At 42.8% G+C, this 14,854-nt stretch overlaps 1 protein-coding gene across 6 annotated transcripts in view; it reads right to left on the bottom strand.

Annotated features, from left to right (window-relative positions):
* pls3 (plastin 3) overlaps positions 1-14,854 on the bottom strand; it is an 89,303-nt gene that overhangs the window by 40,237 nt on the left and 34,212 nt on the right. For 2 of the 6 annotated variants that reach the window (XM_008119627.3, XM_062963737.1), the window contains exon 2: positions 560-668. The exons of 1 other annotated variant lie outside the window; for it this stretch is intronic. The gene's annotated coding sequence lies outside the window, so the exon portion shown is untranslated. Of the gene's footprint in view, positions 1-532; positions 669-11,401; positions 11,679-14,854 lie in introns of those variants that run through there. 3 more of the 6 variants (XM_062963733.1, XM_062963734.1, XM_062963736.1) reach the window with 3 other exon arrangements.

Below are 14,854 nucleotides of genomic sequence, written 5' to 3'. Positions count from 1 at the left end.
ATGAACAGGTGTCACAGATAGTAATATCATATTGATATCGAGTCTCATGCGCCATTGAATCTAATGCACACCTCAGTTTCCAAAACTCTGAACCAAAAAAAGGATTTTCTGCGCTCTTTGGCCAAAAAAGGTGCCTGCTTATAATTCCTTCGTTGTAAACAATTGTGCTAGGATACCAAAACTTCTAGCACCGGGAAGGAAAACCTCGGGATACATCTGTGCTGTAGAATAAATCCACTTTAATTGCCTTGGTTCAATGCTATGGAGTTAACGGGGCTGTAGTTTGGCAAGGTTTGAGCCTTCTCTGCCCAAGAAGGCTGATGCCTCCCCAAACAAGAAATCCCAGGATGAGCTTCAGTCATTTAATTAGAGGCGAGGTCCCTCAAAAAGGAGCTCCTGAAGCAGCTTCCCCTTTTATTTTGGCTCAGCATTAAGATGACTGTAGGAAACAAATGTAATGCATACCCTAATTTTGGGCAGATCATTTAGCCCCAAAAGGGTGAGCATTAGATTTGAGTAAATACGGTAATACCTATTGTGCGTCCAAGACTCTTCTTACCCCTCTGTTTGTACTCAGTGATTGGGCTCAATCCTTCATCTGCGGACACATAGAGAGGCAAAGCTGGACGGCGAGAGGGAACCACTCCAATAGCGTTTCAGGGCCTGATCTGGAATCACAGAGAGATGTGCCGGTTAATCAAATCATGCCTCACCAATTCCATTAAAACACTGGGAAAGGGTGAGGTCACTGCCTGTTTTGAGAAGCTGGGTCTCATAAAACCACTTCCATTGTTTCCACGTGAGATTCAGCAGCAGCAAAACAAGGGCCAAGACCTAACTTTGTTCACAGATCAGGAAGAAAAAAATCTAAAAAAGACCATATAGCCCTTTTCCACCATTGCTCCGGGTTGAGTATTGATATAGAGTCATATCTATCTATCTATTAGGCTTGCTCAAATAATTCGTTTTCCCCGTTAACCGTTATTAATTCGTTATTTTCGTTTGTTTTGAAGCAATATACGGCATTGGTTGTCCACACGTCTGGATATCGCGGTTTCGAATCGCGAGAGGCCGTTTTTCGTTATGTCGTCGTTTTTTTCGTTAGGAAAAAAAAGCTTTTGCAAATCACCCAAACTCCCACCATTCAGGCCCTTTCCTTTTGCCCCTCAGCAAAAGGGGCGTCACGGGCTCAGCCAATGGGAGGGGGCGAGGGGGAAGGAGGCCGAGGAGGAGGAGGAGGAGGAAGACGGAGGGGGGAAATGGCCGCCGCCGCCGCCTCGCCTCAGCTCAGGCCTGGTGTCTCTCTGTGAGGCGGGAAGGCGGCGGATGGAGCCGGGAATGGAGAGACCGAGAGAGACAGAGAGGGGCCCGGCGGTGAGGTTTTGACGTCTGTGCGAAGCTAGGCAAGTGGGGTTTATATATCTGTGGAAGGTCCAGGGTGGGAGAAAGAACTCTTGTCTGTGGGAGGCAAGTGTGAATGTTGCAATTGGTCACCTTGATTAGCATTGAATAGCCTTGCAGCTTCAAAGCCTGGCTGCTTCCTACCTGGGGGAATCCTTTGTTGGGAGGTATTAGCTGGCCCTGATTGTTTCCTGTCTGGAATTCCCATTTTCTGGGTGCTGTTCTTTTACTGTCCTGATTTTAGCTTTTCTGTAGCTAAAAATGCATATAAAATTGATTCTATAGGGAGGATAAATGATTGGATTTCAACTCCTACAGCTTGGCTTTCTCTGCCAATAATGGTACCCATCTTGGATATTGTAAGGGATTTATTATTATTATTATTATTATTATTATTATTATTATTATTATTATTATTATTATTATTAGACCTTGCTCCCAGGAAGGTGCCTTCACTGTGGCTCCCAACTTATCTATCTACCTTTCCACATATTCTCCACATTGTGTGTATGTGTATGTATATTATATATACATGAGCCCCGATGGCGAAGTGTGTTAAAGCACTGAGCTGCTGAACTTGCAGACCGAAAGGTCCCAGGTTCAAATCCCGGGAGCAGAGTGAGTGCCCGCTGTTAGCTCCAGCTTCTGCCAACCTAGCAGCTTGAAAACATGCCAATGTGAGTAGATCAATAGGTACCGCTCTGGCGGGAAGGTAATGGCACTCCATGTAGTCATGCCGGCCACATGACCTTGGAGGTGTCTATGGACAACACTGGCTCTTGGGCTTAGAAATGGAGATGAGCACCAACCCCCAGAGTCAGACATGACTGAACTTAACGTCAAGGGACACCTTTACCTTTACCTATACACACACACACACAAACAAACACACACACACATATGCAGGGACTATATATATATATACACAGTATATATCACACACACACCAATTTAACAAAGTTTCAGCCACAAAAACAAAGTTTCTGAAGTAGAACAATGACTTTCACAGTAAAGACAACCCAATTTAACAGGAAATAAGACTTTCAAACCAGGAACAGATTTCTGCAATTATTAAAAAATGGTTTATTATAAAAGCTATGAAAATTCGCCAAAAATCAGAGGATAAGGGAAACGTTCCAAATTTTGGTGAGCTATCAGTGTTAAATGTGTTCTACCACTGTACCAAGTTTGAAGAAGATCACTAAAAAAATGAGGGTGGGAGAGACCTGTAAAGTCCTCTCCCTCTGTGCTGTTTTTGGGAATTGCGCATGCGCGTCCGCCATTAACGAATTAATTTAGAAAATAACGAATTTTCGTTAATTTCGAAATTTTTGGGGGGCAAAATTCGGAAATACCTTCAAAAACGAAACGCTGCCCCCCTCTACTTTTGCAACGAGTTTAGAATCAAATTTTTCGTGGATCGATCAAGCCTACTATCTATACAGTAGAGTCTCACTAATCCAAGCCTCGCTTATCCAAGCCTCTGGATAATCCATTGTAGTCAATGTTTTCAATATATTGTGATATTTTGATGCTAAATTCATAAATACAGTAATTACAACATAACATTACTGTGTATTGAACTACTTTTTCTGTCAAATTTGTTGTATAACATGAAGTTTTGGTGCTTAATTTGTAAAATCATAACCTAATTTGATGTTTAATAGGCTTATCCTTAATCCCTCCTTATTATCCAAGATATTCGCATATCCAAGCTTCTGCCGGACCGTTTAGCTTGGATAAGTGAGACTCTACTGTATATATAAAAGGGTAATGAAATTTCGGCCTAGGACAAAACAACAAAACTACACATCCCAGAAACACTAAACTTGGCAGCACAACCCCTCATCCATGCCTCTACATTCATACAACAAAAAGAAAAGAAAAATAAAGTCCTAATTAGAGGGAGAGGAATAATTGTTTTTATCCAATTGCTGCCAGTTAAAAGGCTAAGCTCCGCCCACTTGGTCTCCTAGCAACCCACGCAGCCCAGGGGACAGGCAGAGTTAGGTCTCACTTAGGCCTCTTCCCCACTGCCCATAAAATACAGATTCTCTGATTTGAACTGGATTATATGGCAGTGTAGACTCAAGGCCCTTCCACACAGCTATATAATCCATTTATAATCTTATATTATCTGCTTTGGATTATCTTGACTCCACACTGCCATATAATCCACTTCAGTGTGCAGTCGGACACAACTGGACTTAATGTCAGGAGAAAACCTTTACCCTTTACCTTCACTACCACCAATTCCTCAGTACTTTATTTCCCATACCACCAGACTTCACCACAGCAACGCGTGGCCGGGCACAGCTAGTATCTATCTATCTATCTATCTATCTATCTATCTATCTATCTATATCTATATCAATTTATAGGTAAAGGTAAATGTTTCCCCTGACGTTAAGTCCAGTCGTGACCGACTCTGGGTGTTGGTGCTCCATCTCAATTTCTAATCCGAAGAGCCGGCGTTGTCCGTAGACACCTCCAAGGTCATGTGGCCGGCATGACTGCATGGAGCGCCCTTACCTTCCCGCCGGAGCGGTACCTATTGATCTACTCACATTGGCATGTTTTTGTACTGCTAGGTTAGTAGGAGCTGGGGCTAACAGCGGGCGCTCACTCCACTCCCGGGATTTGAACCTGGGACCTTTCAGTCAGCAAATTCAAAAGCTCAGCAGTTTAATCCACTGCGCCACCGGGGGCTAATACTACATCGAATAACATTACACTGAAAGTTTGGACATTTGGGGATTTTGTGACACAGCACGCCACAAAACTGTGGCTGTGGCGCAGGCTGGATAGCAGCCAGTTGCAACAAATCACTCTGACCAAGAGGTCATGAGTTCGAGGCCAGCCCGTGCCTGCGTCTATCTCTGTCTCTGTTCTATGTTTATATGGCATTGAATGTTTGCCTTATATGTGTGCAATGTGATCAGCACTGAGTCCCCTTTGGGGTGAGAATAGCGGAATATAAATACTGTAAATAAATAAAATAAATAAATAAAAACTGGAGATCAGAGGTGACATACGGCCCACAGGTTGGACATCGGGTCCTCTGTTCCCCACATTTGCAAAGTGCCATTTGCAGAGAGGAATGACAAACACAGTTAACACAGTTTGCCACAAAGGCTTCCCCGCTTCAGACCCGGTATATTGCAAAAACACCCATTTCCTGATGAACCTTCCCCTATTTTTCTGCAGCGGAAGGCTTAATGTGGTTTCCTTATTTACCAAATTCCCTTCGTGCCAAAGACACTCTTTGGATGGCTCGATTTCTTTCGCACACATTCCTCTCCAAACACCTCCAAAGAGGAAACAGACCTCACAACGTAAGATGAGAAAGAGGAATTCCAGGGGCCCCGCGTGGGTCCTTGAATGGCTTGCCCACCAATGTAAGAGAAAACGCAGTGCAAAACAGACTCCAGAGTTCACATCGTGGGAGTTGTAGTTTTATAAGGTCTTGAGTTTTTCCCAACCAAGAGGGCTGGTGCCACACTACAACTATGTTGGTAATGTAATCTATATATATAAAAGAGTGATGGCATCACGGCAATTCACAAAACAACAAAAGTACAGGCCCCCCAACCTCAAATTTTGACAACACAACCCCTCATCCATGCCTCTACGTTCATACAACAAACAGCTCCAGCTACTCCAGAAAACGGCCAGGCTTTGGGGCTATTCACTGCTATTCCACCTGGCCAACAAAGGATTCCCATAAGCCACAGCAACGCGTGGCCGGGCAAAGCTAGTTATCTTCTATATAAACAACTTTTAGTGGCACTTGTTATACAAGCTGCAAAAGAAGGGCATTATGGTGTCGTATTAACATCAATCTAAACTGGATTTGACTAGAAACAGTGGTAGATCATAGCCCCATCCCTTTGGAATCTCTTACGTTTACTAGTCTATATATATAAATGAGTGATGGCATCACGGCGACCAACAAAACAACAAAACTACAGGCCCCCAAACCTCGAAATTTGACAACACAACCCATCATCCACGCCTCTAGGTTGATACAACAAAAAGAAAATAAAAATAAAATCCTACTTAGAGGGAGAGCAATAATTGTTTTTATCCAATTGCTGCCAGTTGGAGGACTAATCTCTGCCCACTTGGTCTCCTAGTAACCAACTCAGCCCAGGGGACAGGCAAACTTAGGCCTCGGCCTGTTCCACAGATTATCTAATTTGCACTGGATTATATGGCAGTGTAGACTCAAGGCCCTTCCACACAGCTATATAATCCATTGATAGTCTTATATTATCTGCTTTGCACTGGATTATCTGGACTCCACACTGCCATATAATCCACTTCAGTGTGCATTTTATACAGCTGTGAAGAAGGGGCCTCATATAATCCAGTTCTAAGCAGACAATATAAGATTATAAATATAATATGTAATAATTACTGTGATATAGAATCATAGAATCATAGAATAGTAGAGTTGGAAGAGACCTCATGGGCCATCCAGTCCAACCCCATTCTGCCAAGAAGCAGGAAATCGCATTCAAAGCGATTAATAATAATACAGAACAATATAATCTCTAAAATCAGGACAGTAAATAAAGAGCAACACTCTGAAAGCATAAGCCACAGCAATGAGTGGCCGGGTAAAGCTAGTAGTATATATTGCAATGAATACTTTACTTAAGGTATCCACTACTTGTATTCTCATTCACTACGTTAGTATAGTTCTTAACATAAAGGAATACACTTGGCAACACTTACAAAGGTGTTATGGAAAAACTATTCCTATTTATAGTTTAAGTGCCAGTTATGTTAAATAGAAATAAAAACCAGACAAAGTCTTATTGTTGACTTAATAACAATCAAAATTGCTGTCGCAGTATTGAATCGAGTTAAATAAACAGTTCTTAACATGCAGATGTACAAAAAGGCAACCCTTCACATAAGCCTTAACATTAAACTGTTGTAGTCTCTAGTTTGGTTTCAATCTTGTCAAATCGAATAAATGAAAAACAAGCAGAATCTACTGCCCTCTTGATAGTGTTCTCAAGTGTTGCTGGAGCGTGGAATAAGACAGTTCAGTAATTAATATAACATCTGTATAAGTTCTTCTTAGAGTAGCTCCTGGATACCAGACATATAACAATATCTTAAGGGTTGGATGAATAGGTTGTTGTTTCTAGGTGTTGATACCAATCAGTTGTAGGATTAATCTATTTCCTCAGATGAGTAGGATGAGGATGATGATAATAATATTAACCTCAAAGGCTGGATCTACACCGCCATATAATCCAGTGTTTGGATCCAGATGATCTGCTTTGAACTGGATCATATGAATCAAAACTCATATTACAAACTGCACGATATTTCAAACTGCACGATATGGAAGTAAATGGGACCACGGTCAGTGCAGACCCAAACAATGCAACTCCAGCTCATCCAGTTCAAACAAATAATCTGGATTATATGGCATTATATGGCCAAAGAATTAAGACTCATTCCTTTAGTTCCTCTTTTTTTTTAGCAGCCTTCTCAAATAAAATATGCATTGCTGTCTGGTGTATTTATATGCATTTTATATACAGTAGAGTCTCACTTATCCAACATAAACGGGCCGGCAGAATGTTGGATAAGCGAATATGTTGGATAATAAGGAGGCATTAAGGAAAAGCCTATTAAACATCAAATTAAGTTATGATTTTACAAATTAAGCACTAAAACATAATGTTTAACAACAAATTTGACAGAAAAAGTAGTTCAACACGCAGTAATGCTATGTAGTAATTACTGTATTTATGAATTTGGCACTAAAATATCACGATGTATTGAAAACATTGACTACAAAAATGCGTTGGATAATCCAGAACGTTGGATAAGCGAGTGTTGGATAAGTGAGACTCTACTGTATTGTATGCCGCTTTGAAGCCCTGTTCTGCCAGGTAGCAGGACACCATCAAAGCCCCCCAGACAGATGGCCATCCAGCTTCTGCTTCAAAAAGGAGCTGCGGCTCCTTTTTCAGGGAGATTTCTCTGGCTGTGTCTTCTTGCGTAGGTGCATTTCCTTTTATTATTCTTCTGTGTCAGGAATGCCTTTGCAAGCCTTTTGGGAGTTCTCTCTCCTCTCCAACCTCCAGTTTTACGGTGACACTTCGTCCCTCTCTTTTTGAACCTTTGTGGTCTTTAAGGCCTGCCTCTGTCTGACTTTGGATGACCTTGCTGGGAAAAACATGTGTGCAAGTCGCTGTTTTGGAAGAAGAAAAGCCACTCCAGGAGATAGACTCAGGACCCAAGGGTCACCGGCTTTTCAGGTTCAGGAATGTGAAACGGTTTGCTTTTCGTGCCTCCGAGGGACTTGGGTTTTGCAAACTGTTTGCAGTGGAAACGCCTTTAGAGTTGCTCTCGTTGTTGTCAAAACAGGCCAGAAAGGTGTCACGGCTTCACCTTTGTCGAACTACAACTCCCATGATCCCATAGCATGGAGCCATGGCACCTAAAAGGAGGATCATTCTGATTTAATTCTGTAAAGTAGATGCAGTGGTTGGTTCTCACCAGCAATATTTTAAAGAGGAGTTTTCAAAGCTCTCTCAACAGATGGCCATCTAGCCTCAGTTTAAAGACCTCCAGAGGTGGAGACTCTACTGAAAGAGACATCTAGTCCATATAAAATCCAGATTATCTGCTTTGAACTAGATTATATGGCAGTGTAGACTCACATAATCCGGTTCAAATCAGACAATGTGGATTATCTGCTTTGATAATCTGGATTATAAAACAGTGTAAAAGGGGGCCAGGGCTGGATCTACACTGCCCTATATTCCAAGATCAGATCCCAGATTATCTGTTTATCCCAGATTATCTGGCAGTGTAGATTCATATACATTAGAGTCTTACTTATCCAAGACTCGCTTATCCAAGGTTCTGGATTATCCAAGGCATTTTTGTAGTCAATGTTTTCAATATATCACAATATTTTGGTGCTAAATTCGTAAATACAGTAATTACAACATAACATTACTGAATATTGAACTACAGTAGAGTCTCACTTATCCAACATAAACGGGCCGGCAGAAGCTTGGATAAGCGAATATCTTGGATAATAAGGAAATATTAAGGAGAAGCCTATTAGACATCAAATTAGGTTATGATTTTACAAATTAAGCACCAAAACATTATGTTATACAACAAATTTGACAGAAAAAGTAGTTCAATACGCAGTAATGCTACATAGTAATTACTATATTTACGAATTTAGCACCAAAATATCACGATGTATTGAAAACATTGACTACAAAAATGCGTTGGATAATCCAGAACGTTGGATAAGCGAATGTTGGATAAGTGAGACTCTACTGTACTTTTTCTGTCAAATTTGTTGTATAACATGATGTTTTGGTGCTTAATCCTAACCTAATTTGATGTTTAATAGGCTTTTCCTTAATCCCTCCTTATTATCCAAGATATTCGCTTATCCAAGCTTCTGCCGGCCCGTTTAGCTTGAATAAGTGAGACTCTACTGTAATCCAGTTCAAAACACATAATCTGGGATCACATCCTGGGATATAGGGCAGTGTAGATCCAGTTTAAGATCCCTTCGCTTTACCAAAGACAAAAGATTTGCCAAGTTTCTGATTTTCTGTGAGTTTTTCCAGCTGTATGGCCATGTTCCAGAAGCATTCTCTCCTGACATTTCACCCACATCTATGGCAAGCATCCTCAGAGGTTGTGAGGTCTGTTGAAGCCTCTGTGTCAAACTAAATCAATACATCACTTATTTAGGAGTATCCCAATTCCATCTACACCTCCCTATGAGCAAATGTGCCGTGGCTAATGCTCCCTTTGGCGTGGCCAGTGCGTTTGCCCTTAGTCAACATGATCTCATTGGGTGGCTTCTCTTTCTGGACTCGGCAAAGGCTTCATCAATACCTGCCTCCTCTGGTTAAATCAGTAGCCACTTTCTCATCCATCTGTCAGTGGCTTGAAGGGTGGTTTCCTCTGGCCTGGGACTGGAGTTTATGCAATTCTTTATGGAGTGTGTATCCTTTTCGGATTTAAAATTATTATGGGTTGTGCCCATGTCATAGGTGCAAAAAGTAAACAAATTGGATTGGCTGTTTGGCTGCTGCATTTAATCTATGGCCAACACCATTGTATTAATTATTATAATTATATTGTATGACACAGCAAGGCACCCCGGAGGCGAAGTGTGTTAAAGCGCTGAGCTGCTGAACTTGCAGACCGAAAGGTCCCAGGTTCAAATCCCGGGAGCGGAGTGAGCACCCACTGTTGCTCCAGCTTCTGCCAACCTAGCTGTTTGAAAACATGCCAATGTGAGTAGATCAATAGGTACCACTCCGGCGGGAAGGTAAGGGCGCTCCATATGGACAACGCCGGCTCTTTGGCTTAGAAATGGAGATGAGCACCAACCCCCAAAGTTGGACACAACTGGACTTAACGTCAGGGGAAACCTTTACCTTTTATGACACAGCAAACAAGATAGATATGCTGGATTTCGTTTCACAAAACCACAAGTCGAACACTTCCTTATTATTATTGTTGTTGTTGTTGTTGTTGTTATTTTATGACACAGCAAACAAGATAGATATGCTGGATTTCGTTTCACAAAACCACAAGTCGAACACTTCCTTATTATTATTGTTGTTGTTGTTGTTGTTGTTATTATTTTATGACATAGCAAACAAGATAGATATGCTGGATTTCATATCACAAAATCACAAGTTGAACACTTCCCAAGTGTCTAGGACTGTGTGATGTATTTTCAGATAATGCGAGCAGATCCCAGTAGGGTGGCCTTTTGCAGCTGGCAGATCATAATTTTGTCAATGTCTATTGTTTCCAAATGCGGGCTGAGATCTTTTGGCACGGCACCCAATGTGCCCATCACCACCGGGACCACCTGCACTGGTTTCTGCCAGAGTCTTTGCAGTTCAATCTTGAGGTCCTGATAGCGGCTGAGTTTTTCCTGTTGTTTTTCGTCAATGCGACTGTCACCTGGGATGGCAACATCAATGATCCAAACCTTTTTCTTTTCCACAACTGTGATGTCTGGTGTGTTGTGTTCCAGAACTTTGTCAGTCTGGATTCGGAAGTCCCACAGTATCTCTGCATGTTCATTTTCCAATACTTTTGCAGGTTTGTTATCCCACCAGTTCTTTACTGCTGGGAGGTGGTACTTGAGGCATAAGTTCCAATGAATCATTTGGGCCACATAGTTGTGCCTCTGTTTGTAGTCTGTCTGTGCAATTTTCTTACAGCAGCTGAAGATATGATCAATGGTTTCATCGGTTTCCTTGCACAGTCTGCATTTTGGGTCATCAGCTGATTTTTCAATCTTGGCCTTGATTGCCTTTGTCCTGATGGCTTGCTCCTGGGCTGCAAGGATCAGGCCTTCTGTCTCCTTCTTCAGGGTCCCATTCGTGAGCCAGAGCCAGGTCTTCTCCTTATCAGCTTTTCCTTCAATTTTGTCAAGGAACTTTCCATGCAATGTTTTGTTGTGCCAGCTGTCAGCTCTAGTTTGTAGTGCGGTTTTCTTGTACTGGTTTTTTGTCTGCTGTGCTTTGAGGAGTTTCTGATTTTGACTTCAATCAAAGCAGGTTCTTCACTTTGTATTATTATTATTATTATTATTATTATTATTATTATTATTATTATTACTATTATGACACAGCAAACAAGATAGATATGCTGGATTTCGTATCACAAAATCACAAGTCGAACACTTCCCAAGTGTCTAGGACTGTGTGATGTATATTATTATTAGTATTATTACTATTATGACACAGCAAACAAGATAGACATGCTGGATTTCGTATCATAAAATCACAAGTCGAACACTTCCCAAGTGTCTAGAACTGTGTGATGTATTTTCGGATAATGCGTGCCGATCCCAGTAGGGTGGCCTTTTGCAGTTGGCAGATCGTATTTTGTCAATGTCTATTGTTTCTAAATTATTGTTGTTGTTATTATTATTATTATTATTTCGAGGTCCCTTTCGTCTCCTTACCTTGCCCAGTCCGGATTTGGGAGAAGATCGGACCCGTTCGGCTCACCGATCCCGGTCCCAATGTCGGAGCTCCCCTCCACGCCCAGAAAGTTAAATCTGGAAGCCCAGCATTCCTCTCCCGATAGTAATCCTAAGCAAGCAAGTCACAACACTTCCTGCCGGAGCACGAAGGAAGGAGCAAACAGAGACCAGGAGGCCCAGATGATGATGATGACGGCTGAGAGAGACAGAGGAGGAGGAGGAAAAAAGGAGGCATTCCAGCTTTCCCCTCCCTCTCTGCCTGCTGTGTCTAGAAACTTGCATTACACAGCAAAACCCGCCCGACGTAGACGCACCACCAACCAGTCCAGGCCTTTGTTGGATTCGGTGACGTTTGACTTGCAAATTCAAGCCAGAGTTTGCAGCTGCACGGAGAGGGCAGCCTTTGCATGCATCGCTCTGAGAGACTCACTGGTCCACGAAAAGCACCATCCCCTAGACGAAGCCCATAAAGAGGTTCTGTTTTGTGCATCAACCCTTTATTTTGCCCGCTTTGGATCAGCGGCTGGGGTTTTCTGTCTAACCAATGTCTTTTATTGTTGCTACACTGGAAAAATATGTCTCCATTAAGCAGGAAACTGACTCACCTCCTGAATGGTATTCCTTTGCCGTGACCTAGAAATTCTCCCCGCTGTTGCTTTTCCCAATTGGAGGCTAAACTGAAGAACAGGGATCCTCAAACCTTTTTAAAAGAGGCACAGTTCAGGGGCCAGACTATGGTTTGTTGTTGTTGTTGTGCTGTTGTGTGCCTACAGACGTAAGGCAACTCTAAGGCAATCCTTGGAGCCCCTAATAGCGCACTGTGTTAAAGCACTGAGTTGCTGAACTTGCAGACCGAAAGGTCGCAGGTTCGAATCCGGGGAGCGGAGTGAGAGCCCGCTGTTAGCCACTTAGCCATGGACATGACTGCATGGAGTGCCATTACCTTCCTGCTGGAGCAGTACCTATTGATCTACTCACATTTGCATGTTTTCGAACTGATAGAGGTTGGCAGAAGCTGGAACTAACAGTAGGAGCTCACCCTGCTCCCTGGATTCGAACCGCCAACCTTTCGGTCAACAAGTTCAGCAGCTCAGCGGTTTAACTTGCTGTGCCACTGGGGGCTCCCTATATATAAGGTAAAGGTTTTCCCCTGACGTTAAGTCCAGTTGTGACCGATTCTGGGGGTTGGTGCTCATCTCCATTTCTAAGTCGAAGAGCCGGCGTTGTCCGTAGACAACTCCAAGATCATGTGGCCACTGGCATGACTGCATGGATCAAGGTTACCTTCCCGCCGGAGCGGTACCTATTGATCTACTCACATTTGCATGTTTTCGAACTGATAGAGGTTGGCAGAAGCTGGAACTAACAGTAGGAGCTCACCCTGCTCCCTGGATTCGAACCGCCAACCTTTCGGTCAACAAGTTCAGCAGCTCAGCGGTTTAACTTGCTGTGCCACTGGGGGCTCCCTATATATAAGGTAAAGGTTTCCCCTGACGTTAAGTCCAGTTGTGACCGACTCTGGGGGTTGGTGCTCATCTCCATTTCTAAGCCCAAGAGCCGGCGTTGTCTGTAGACACCTCCAAGGTCATGTGGCCATAGGCATGACTGCATGGAGCGCTGTTACCTTCCTGCCGGAGCGGTACCTATTGATCTACTCACATTTGCATGTTTTCAAACTGCTGGGTTGGCAGAAGCTGGGGCTAACAGTAGGAGCTCACCCCGCTCCCTGGATTCAAACCGCCAACCTTTCGGTCAACAAGTTCAGCAGCTCAGCAGTTTAACTTGCTGTGCCACTGGGGGCTCCCTATATATACATATATTAGTAATAATATTGTAATGTAATACAATATAATACTACTAATAATACAATATAATAATATTGTAATATAGTAATAATAATAATATGTTAAACATAAGACTACTGATAATATATAGTACTATATAATGATATACTGTTTTATTTACAGTATTTTTTTATTTACAGTATTTATATTCCACCCTTCTCACCCCGAAGGGGACTCAGGGCGGATTACAATGAACACATATATGGCAAACATTCAATGCCAACACACAAACAACATACATTAGACAGACTCAGAGGCATTTTTAACATTTTTCCAGCTTCACGATTCCGGCCACAGGGGGAGCTGTTGCTTCACCGTCCAGTAGTGGCTGTACTTCCTCATTCCTTTCCTCGTGTTTTGCTGGCAGTTTTATGGTGTTGTAAATTAGCCTCCCGCATAAAGCGTCCCTAAATTTCCCTAATTGACAGATGCAACTGTCTTTCGGGGCTGCATAGGTCAACAGCAAGCCGGGGCTATTAATGGTCGGAGGCTTAACCCGACCTGGGCTTCGAACTCATGACCTCTCGGTCAGTAGTGATTTATAGCAGCTGGTTACTAGCCAGCTGCACCACAGCCCGGCGTAATGTTTTTGCGGACCAAAAGGTCCCAGGTTCAAATCCCGGGAGCGGAATGAGTGCCCGCTGTTAGCCCCAGCTCATGCCAACCTAGCAGTTCGAAAACATGCCAATAGGTACTGCTCCTGTGGGAAAGCAATGGTGCTCCATGCAGTCATGCCGGTCACATGATCTTGGAGGTGTCTACGGACAACGCCGGCTCTTCGGCTTAGAAATGGAGATGAGTAACACGACTGGACTTAACGGCAGGGGAAACTTTTATCCTTACTCTAAGGCAACCCTCTCACAGACTTTTCCTGTCAAGATTTATTCAAATTTTCTATTTGAGAAACTGAATTTGTGGTTTTCCCATAATTTTGCTCCTTTATTTACTATTTAATTCAGCCAGCCAACCATTTGATAGTAAGAACCATGTTGTGTAAACAACGTAAGATCGCTGTGACAGCCTTGTTCTGAATGACAGAATATTTTAACAAATCTTTCCGGTTTCCTGAATTATTTTTGAAATGGGATATCAGTGAATTTATAATTTTCACATAGGAAAGTTCATGAAATTTGTTTTCCGCTGAGGCTGAGCGAGTGGGACTTGGCTAAAGGCACCCAGTGGGGTCGGAGCCACAGTCCCAGGTTCGAAACACTTTGCTACACTTTATGGATTCTTTTTCTCTCTGTTTACTACCTCCCACGATCCATTGTTCGAGGATTCCTGCTGTAAAATGACTGCAGCTTGGCACCACTTGAATTGCCATAGTTCAATGCAATGTCATAGGGAAAGCTGTAGTTTTACAAGGACTTCAGCCATCTCACCAAACTACAGCTCTCAGGATGCCACAGCCTGGAACCAAACAATAGATCGAACGGGAGCCTTTTAATTTTTTCCCCTCCCCAATGTTTTAATTCCTAATTCCCCGTTCCATCCCTGCTTTGGCCCAAATGAAATACATTCGCCTTGGGCCAAACCGTGCCTTGAAAGTGTTTTGCATCCACTTAATGTGCATTTCATTTCATCCTAC

This window comes from Anolis carolinensis, unplaced genomic scaffold (genome assembly GCF_035594765.1).
Source record: "Anolis carolinensis isolate JA03-04 unplaced genomic scaffold, rAnoCar3.1.pri scaffold_12, whole genome shotgun sequence".
NCBI classification, from domain to species: Eukaryota; Metazoa; Chordata; class Lepidosauria; order Squamata; family Dactyloidae; genus Anolis; species Anolis carolinensis.
The sequence above is the reverse complement of the archived record's forward strand: the minus strand, read 5'-3'. Positions and strand labels throughout refer to the sequence as shown.